The sequence below is a fragment of the Peromyscus californicus genome, unplaced genomic scaffold (assembly GCF_007827085.1).
Source record: "Peromyscus californicus insignis strain IS unplaced genomic scaffold, ASM782708v3 Scaffold_7__1_contigs__length_154581171, whole genome shotgun sequence".
NCBI classification, from domain to species: domain Eukaryota; kingdom Metazoa; phylum Chordata; class Mammalia; order Rodentia; family Cricetidae; genus Peromyscus; species Peromyscus californicus.
This window is the reverse complement of record NW_026294595.1, coordinates 64,627,516-64,637,443: the sequence shown is the minus strand read 5'-3', so window position 1 is coordinate 64,637,443 and position 9,928 is coordinate 64,627,516.

The following is a 9,928-nucleotide window of genomic DNA, read 5'->3' as shown; positions in this document are numbered from 1 at the left end:
TGACAACTTATCTGTACATCATTTGTCTCTTATAGAAGACTGGGAAGGGCTTATGTCAAGTGTGGGTTATATAAAAAGTAAAATGCCATTTATCAGCTTTGGAGCATAATTTTTTTATTACAAGTTTAGGAAACATGTCTATCACAGTGTTTAGTGTTTAGTCATTCTGAATGAAATGTCTCACTCCTTTGAGTGACAGAAAAAGTATCTTCTTACTTTAAATGAGATACATATGTGATCTCCTTGTGAAAATAATCAGCTTGTGAAGACAAAAGTAAAATCAGCTAAGGGTTCATAATTGTCATTATCAAAAGTTTGTGCTAGAATCCTTTAATACATCCTCACAGACCTTTATTGTGATCCTGTTTTGGGTCTCTACATGAGATGAATGGATCCCAAAATCAGTTATTTCTTTCTATTGGTTTTTCAGTGCTAAGTTCTGTTTCCTATTGATAAAATCAAAAGAAAATTTGATGTATAAATGTGATGATTCAGCGATATAAAACAATGACGACTATGGTCCCCAGGTGCGATGGCTGAGAAACTCACCAGGATGCTCAAAGCTCTCTAACCCTGTGCCACATTCTGGCTCCTGATCATTCTCTTGGAGCTTGTTCACCCATTCGCCAGCCAAGCCTAATAATTGCTGTTACTGGGAATATCCCACTCTCAGATTGTTCATAGCAAAAAGGCTGATGACCTTGTCTCTACTCTAGTAAACACATATCCAGTGTGAAAATAGAACCCAGTTTCAATCTGTCTTTGCAGAAAGCTTTCCTGACTTACCATACCGGATCACCTTCTTTTCAATGCCTTTCTAAGGAAATGTGTAATGTGTGTGCTATTAAATTATGTTTGCTCTGAATAACGTGATCTTTCTCTTGTGCTTTTCTTCAATATCTTTTAGTCAGTTTTACAGTATTTTCACTAGAAGTTGAGAAGAAATGCAACCTCCTGTCTCTGGGAAGCTTTATTAATTATAAATTTTAATAAATAATAATAGGATTTCAAATCAATGCAGAATATATTCATTTGGATATAATCAATTACATTTTAAAGTTATATTTTAATTTAAAATATATGAAAATATTGTGTGTTTGCGTGTGTGTGTGTGTGTGTGTGTGTGTGTGTGTGTGTGTGTGTGTTGCAGGGTGCCATGGAGTTCAGAGGACAACTTGTGGGGAATTAGCTTTTTGCTTCAACCATGTGCATCCCAGATCATCAAGCTTGGTGACAAATGCCTTCACCTGGTGAGTGACCTCACCAGATTCTGGATTACTGGTAGCCATGTCTGAGGATCAGCAGATGGAAGCTGACTTCAAGGTGTCAGCCCACCAGGAGGAAAATCCATGATGGGCAAATCTCAGATAGACAAGGCCCTGATACCACAGACTCCAGAATGTCTTTTGCTTCTGCTGTGGCTTCTCATGTTTGCTGCTGCCATCTTTCTCTGGTATCTGGTAGAGTGTGAATGTGTGTGGGGAGACTGTAATGTAGCACTGCCTGTAATGTAGCATGTTTATGTCAGGGAAGCATCCTGTTCTACTGGGCATTTTTATGTTTAGATTATTATGAAGGTGTTTTTTTCTTAAGCTGTATTGCCTAATTGATAATAATAATAATGTTAGTTTAAATAGAGTTTTGATGATAAAAAATAAAACAAGAAAATGTCACACAGCTAGAACACATGAGTTTCTATTGAGGAGTTGTGTAGACTATGGCTTAGGTTAATGATTAAGAAAAACATTTGAGTCCCAGTAGCCTAGCTACTTTAAATTCTTCTAATCATAATGTTGGGAGCAGTGTTCACAGGTTTCTGAGTGCATCATAGATGAAACAAAACTTTGAAAATAACTTAAAGTTAGACTAAGAAGTTTTTTCAAATAGCTTTGAGGTGAAAAACCAATGAAGAGGGTCTAAAGTTTTAGAAAGGTACATAGTTGAATGAGGAACTCATTAAGGTCAAGGACCAAATACAAAGCAGTCCAATTATTACTAGTTGATGTACTTTCCTTGCTAAGATTGGTTGGTGATCAAATATGATGATTAATTCCTTGTACCTATATTTGCTCTTAATCTCCTGATATAAAAAAATACTATTGATGAATGAGTATGTACCCTAGAGATTTAAAATAGAGCTGACTGATTTTTTTTGATATAAAAAGTTTAAATTTGTGATTCCTTTAAGATTCCTTATAAGATTACCTTTCAAGATAAATAATAAAGTGATGGTCCTTTCTTTGTAACTGCAAAATTCAGCCTGCCAAGAAAAGAATGTCTCACTTGATTACACTCTCTTAATCTATAACAAGTTGCTTGGATATGAGTGTATGTGGATTCTTGAGATAATTTGTTTTTTAGCTGTAATATGTAAAATATTTCATCATGTAAGGAATATGGAAAACATGTTTTTTTTTAAACTTGTGTTCATAGTAATCATTTACTTGAAAAGCAGAATGTAACCACATTGTAATTTCAATATCGTCTGAAAGATTTTGCTGGCATATATAAGCTTCAAAGGAAAGAATAAAGATAGAGTTAAAATAAGTTAGAAGGAAAACATCAAGAATAAGAGAGTTAGAGGGAGGAGAAGGAAAACATCAAGAATGGGACAATAAGGAAAAACAAAGACAGAAGTAAAAAGTTAGAAGGAAAACATCAAGAATGAGAGAGTTAGAAGGAGGATAAGGAAAACATCAAGAATGGGACAATAAGGAAGAACAAAGATAGACTAAGGAAACCATCAACAATAAAGATAGAGTTAGAAGGAAAGCATCAAGAATGAGAGAAGGAAATCACCAGGGAAATAAAAAATAAAGATAATTCAAAAAAAGAATAAAGGTCTGAAGAAAATCCTCAAGAGAGTGTGTGAGTGTCTTTTTCCTTAATCTCCTCAGATCAAAAAGTCATAGCACACACTGATTCTGTGGATTCCCTTTGAGCCCTACTGATGACCGATGCTGGCCCCCCAAGGAAGCAATACTAGCTACATTGGAAAAAACTAATTTTCATCCATAATTTCATGCCCCATATTTCTTATATTTCTTTTTCTGTGACATCCTCTGTCTCTTTAAAAAATATTTGAACTTAAAATATCACCCCACATTTTATACCCACTTAAAATGATTCTTATAATCTTTAACTCATTTTACAATATTGTTTATATAATATTTCACTCTGTTAATTTTTCAATAGACACAGTTAACAGAGGATTAAATAAAGTGGGGCAAAAAAATAAAATATAAGATAATAAAGGTAGTTTGAACTGAGATTCAGGGATGCAGAAAGTTTTAGCATCTGATTGGGAAGAGATACTCTGACAAATATCAGTTCTACTCATAGTGTGACCAAATCAGGTGATTCTTCTATGTCAAGACACACAACCAAAATTTCCTTTTAAAGAATATAATGTAAAGGTCCTTCTGGGTACTATTATTTATTAATTTTCCCATGAGTCACTTAAAATCTACAATTATTTCAGTGATAATTAAATAGATATAAAACTATGTAAAGTGCAATGCATAAAACTGCATAAAGACACAAATAGTTTGATCTGGCATCTTTCTCAATGTTGTGGGGGGCTACTCCCAACATTTTCCTCAACTATCCATTTCTTTTTGAATAGCTTTGAAATTATATTACCTATCTATCATCTATTAACCTATCTATCTTTCATCTGCCTATCATCTATCTATCTATCTATCTATCTATCTATCTACCTATCTATCTATCTATCTATCTATCATCTATCATCTCAAGTCCAAGTGGATCAAAGACCTCAACATAAATCCAGTTACACTAAAATTAATAGAAGAGAAAGTGGGAAGTACTCTTGAACGCATTGGCACAGGAGATCACTTCCTAAATACAACACCAGCAGCACAGACACTGAGCACAACAATAAATGGGACCTCTTGAAACTGAGAAGTTTTTGTAGGGCAAAAGACATGGTCAATAAGACAAAAAGACAGCCTACAGAATGGGAAAAGATCTTCACCAACCCCACTTCTGATAGAGGATTGATCTCCAAAGTATATAAAGAACACAAGAAACTAGACATCAAAATACTGAACAATCTAATTAAAAAATGGGCTGCAGAGCTAAACAGAGACTTCTCAAAAGAAGAATTACAAATGGTTGAAAGACATTTTAAGAAATGCTCAACATCCATAATCATCAGAGAAATGTAAATCAAAGCGACTCTGAGATACCACCTTACACCTGTCAAAATGACTATGATCAAAAACACTAATGAAAGTCTATGTTGGAGAGGATGCGGAGCAAGGGAACACTCCTCCACTGTTGGTTGGAATTCAACCTTGTACAACCACTGTGGAAATCAGTATGGCGGTTTCTCAGAAATTTGGGAATTGATCTACCTCAAGACCCAGCCATACCACTCTTGGGTATATACACAAGGAATGCTCAATCATACCACAAAAATACATGCTCAACTCTGTTCATAGCAGCACTATTTGTAATAGCCAGAATGTGGAAACAACCTAGATACCTGTCAACTGAAGAATGGATTAAGAAAATGTGGTGCATATACACAATGGAGTACTACTCAGCAGAGAAAAACAATGACATCATGATGTTTGCAGGCAAATGGATGGAATTAGAAAATATCATCCTGAGTGAGGTAACCCAAACCCAGAAGGACAAACATGGTATGTACTCACTCATAAGAGGATACTAGATATAAAGCAAAGAACAATCAGCCTGCAACCCACAGAACCAGGGAGGTTGTATAGCTGGGGGACCCTAGGATGATTGTGGCTTATAATAAGTTTTGGTTTTACTCAATTACTGGGCAAGCCTCAATGAAACATTTCACTATTAGGATGAGAATTTGTGCTGATAATAGAAAAATAAATTAAAAAAAAAAAAGAAGAAGAAAATAAGAAAAAAGACTGAGCAAACCATGTAAGCAGCATCCCTCTGTGGCCTCTGCATCAGCTCCTGCCTCCAGGTTCCTGCTCTGTTTGAGTTCCTGTCTTGGATTCCTTCAGTGATGGATTAACATGTGGAAGTGTGAACTGAATAAACCTTTCCTCTCCCCACCCAAAAATATCATCTATCTATCTGTCTATTGTATGTGTTTGAATGTATATGATTTTTCAGAGACACTCTATTTAATTCCTATGAAAAGTGTTATATTCTTGAACTATATGAGATTTTAAAGAATTATCAACTACAAACTCAAGAAAATATTTAAAACAATATAAAAACTAAGCTCTAGTTTGGCTGTGGCATACAAAATAATTATAAACACGTAAAAAGGTAAAAGGCAGACTAAACTGTGTCTGGAAACCAGTGCTGCCAGCTCTTCTGAACCCTGGGGAACTAAGGATGAATCTCACGGGTTCATGACCTCTGAGGGAAACTTCCTTAAACTCCAGCTGGCATCAAGGAGGAAAGTTTAGCTCCTTCGTGTTCTCTTATCTAAGATGATGCTGGGGACAGCACTAGGATAGGACAGTAGCATCCCCACCTGCATCTCATAGCTGCCCTTCTTCTCTCTCCTAGAGGGGAAAAGGAAGGGGAGGATCCAAATATTGTGTTCTGGTCATCACCAAAAGGACTTCACCACACAGAAGAGAAGACTGTTCTTAGATTTTCACAGAGTTGGAATGTAAGGTACTTTTTTTTTTCATTTTTGGAGATGCTTTTAAGCTATGAAAAAATGATTTAATGTTTGGATGTGTGGGCAGGCTGCTATGTTTAATGTAGTCGTGGGCCTTTGACTTTGTAACTGTTCTTGAGAGAGTTACAGAAACTAGTGTTTAGACTCTTCATCTTTAGTGTGGATTGCATGGCAAAGCACAAAGGACATATACAAGACAAAAATAAACTTGTGGAGACCAGAGAACAGGATTTTGTAAATGTCAAATATCTAACAGTTGTTAGAATGAAAACTCCATCATTAATTCTTTTCCACCCCTTCCTTCATTCTGTTCTTCCCCTTTCCTTTCCTCCCTTTCCTTCCTCAGTCCTCCATTCCTTCTTTCCTTTCTTATATATTTCCATCTTTCCTTTCTTACTTCTGAACACATGTCCCAAAACCTCTGTATCTGTCACAAAATTAAACTTTTAGCTTTCAACCAGAAAAACTAAAAATTGATTAAATGGACATTTGCTACTCTTTCTCTAATTAGGACTTTGGTTTTAGCAATCACAGTTATGTTGGTCTAGCATACGAATATTCTCATCATTCTGATTCTTTTTAATGTATGGAGTATGGTTTGAGACTATATAAAGTATACTGACACAGTATCAGAGATTGAAGTGATGCTCCAACCTGTATAGTCATTGTGAGAGAAGATAAAGTGTATTCTTTCTACAACCACATATTAACATACAGCACAGGGAAGAACATTATATATCAGAGTGACTCAAACTTTTGCGTTAACTACATCTACTTAATTTTCCCTCAGTGTGTTGGTTCTGTTGTTATTATCAGGTCCGTATCCTGGGACTGCTCAGGAAAATGTGAAGTGGTTGATATTCTGAACTAGGTCAGTGCTTTAGGCATCACATGCTCTCCTTCTAAAAGAACTATAAATCATTAAGAGCAGAAGAACAGGAAGTTCAGGTACCTGTTAGAAGGAGATAAAGGAGACAGAGAACGGTACCTTCCCCTACATTTCATAAATAGTAAATCACTAAGGTTACAACATTTAGGGGAATCTAAACTGCAACAGTGAGAAGAAGGGCTGACAATAATTGAAGGGAGCACAGAAAAATGTCTGCTACCTGCGTTCGTAGGAAATATTTATTTTTAGTGATAATCTTAGATCAAAATAGGGTAGGTTTAAGGAATTTATCATAAAAGCCACTTCAAACAAGGTATTCAGTTATTCTTTTTCTTAGTAAAATCAATATTTATTTGTTTGAACTATATATTTTAGATAGTGTTAATCTGAGAAAGTGCTACTCATCCTTCTGATAAACTTGAATGTTACATACAATTCTTCATTTAAAAAAATCTGTTTTTTGGAGAATAACAAATGTTGCTACAAATAAATTTTTTGTTAAAATGAATGGGAAGGAAATAGTGCCTAATGTAAATAGTGCAGCACAGGAAAGCATAATTCCAGAGGTCACCACTCCAGCAGACAGCTCAGTGGCCACATTTCCTTTTGTGAAGGGTCCCTGAAAATGGCCATGTACTGCTGTAGTACATTCAAGGTTGTGGGGTTTTTTAATTAAATTTTTTCATTTATTTTACATAATATTGAGGTTCTTTTTTTTTTTTTTTTTAAAGATTTATTTATTTATTTTGTATACAGCATGTATGACCAGAAGAGAGCACCAGATCTCATTACAGATGGTTGTGAGCCACCATGTGGTTGCTGGGAATTGAACTCAGGACCTCTGGAAGAGCAGTCAGTGTTCTTAACCTCTGAGCCATCTCTCCAGCCCCCAATATTGAGGTTCTTAAGCAAACAAAAATCATGGAATATTTCTGGAGACACAGACAGAATAAGTTGCTCCATATATGAGAATGTGTATTTGAAATCTTTATCAAAGAACACATGATGGTTTGGGTTTGGGTCCATGGGTATGGCTGTTTACATAAATTTTGTAACAGTTTTACCTTGTTAATGAAATAAGTTTTGTGGTATTAGGCAGACTTCCATGTCTGGTAATCAATTATCTGGAAACCTCACATAGTTTTCCTGACCTTAAAAAATTAGATTGTGCATTTACAGTTTTTATTCAAGAGTTTTTCATCCAATATACTTTGATCATACTATTTCTCCCAACTCATTCCAGATCCTCCCTGATCCTCTGCCCATACAAATTTTTAAGAGAAGGAAAGTTGATTATTATGGATTTTAAAACTGAATTTTATACTCAAAATATTATGTCACCAGTAAGATGACAAATACTGAAAATAAATAGTTTGCACTGATATTATATACTCCCTTCTAGGTTTTAAATTAAGTGTAAAATATCTGTATTAGTTTTCTTCTACCTCGTCACATGTACTATAGGTGTTTAATTATTCCATCTTCATACTATGGGTATTTTATTTATATGAGTGATTTGTAATTTAATAAAATTCTTATTTAATTAGATATCACTGTTATTGAATGCCTCAGATATTTTCATTTTTCAATATATTTGTGACATAGCCTCATATTATGATATGGAATTTCCCCATCTCATTTTAACTGTAGAATAAAATTTTAGAAGTTGGGTTACTAATATAAAAGATACAAAGGTTTTTATGATCTTGAAATTATTTAACAATATATTTTCTAAAGGATTATTTTGATGAACACATATTTTATAGTTAGTATAATACTTGAAATGTGATTTTTATGAGGACATTTTAGGATTGATTAAAATTTTATATCAATTTGCGTGTGCAGGCATTCACATCTTCCTTTGGATTTATAACTTTTGGAATGTTATTATGAAGAATTAGGTCCATAACCTCTTGAGAACCAATGAGTTTGTGGGGGAATAATTTGTTCAATAATCCCTGGAAGTTAGGCCACATCATTATTTTGCTATCTTTAAAAATATATTTTGGGATATTATAATATAATTGTATCATTTCACCCCATCTTTCATCACTCATAAGTCTCCTGCATACACACCCCTCTGTGCTTCCTTTCAATTTCATTAATTATTGCTATCGTTTTGATAATGGGAAATGAGGACATTTTTCTCTTCATTGTTTTGTTTTTATTAATTTTGAGGAACATGATTATGATAACATTCCAACAGATGTCCACTTCACTTCATTTGATAGTGTCATCATATATCACTATAATGCGTTTGTCATGATTATGAGATAAAAATATATTTCTCCCAACTAAATATAATATTTTGTGTTTAACTGGGTTTCCACTATTATGTCTTTTGCTCATACTTCCCACTTAATTAATTGTTCAATTTAACATTGTTTTCAGCAATTTATGTGGTACTAATTTATATATATACATATAAGTACTTATACACAATGTATTATACATGATAATATTCACATCACCCTCTCCACTTCCCTCTAACTCCTGTTGATCCCCCTTGTTTCCTCAACTATTCCCTGATTATTGTCTTCTCTCTCTTTCTCATGTGTGCTGTTTGTGTGTGTGCGTGTGTCTGTGTGTGTGTGCATTTGAGTTATGTGTTTTTGTGTGAATGTCCTCATATGTGTTCAAGTATGCCTATGTGTAGAGGCATTGGTTGATGTCAGGTGTTTGTCGTAATTTATTCTCACTTTAATATGTGTTTGAAACAGGATTTCTCACTTAACCTGGAGCTCACCTATAGCTCAATGGGCTGGTAAGCAAGCTGCAAGGATCAGCCTGTCAAGCATGGGGAGCAAAGGTGTGGGCCACCATGCCTCGAGTATATCTGGATTCTGAGGTCTTCATGCTTGTGCTGTAAGGACTTTGCTGAGAATCTATGTCTATAGGCTACAACTAAAGAATATTTATATTAAATTAAATCACATGAAAACTAGTGATGGCTCTAATGATTATGTCCATTTGCAGATCTGAAATCTGAGGCTTGTCAAATTTCAAGGCCTTGAAGTAATGTGATACATAACAAACAGAGGAGTTAGAGTTTAGACTCTGAGAATGTTTGCCAGAGTCTAAAGTTGTTTTGTTGTTGTTGTTTAGTTTTATTATTTTGTTTGTGTATCTGTGTATGTGTTCATTGTAAATAATAATGAGTTTTATTGTGGCATTAACATGAATAATGCCTTATGATCTTTTTACTTGCTATAAGTTTTTTTTCTGATCTTTGGCCTGAAGCTATACTGGCCACTGCTAATTTAAATATTAATGTTTTCACACTATTATAAATGAATATTATCTCATCTAATGACCCTGTAGAGTTTGTTTTATACTATTCTTCCTTCAGGTATAACTCATGGGTGGAGATGGAGTTTGTATTATAGACACTG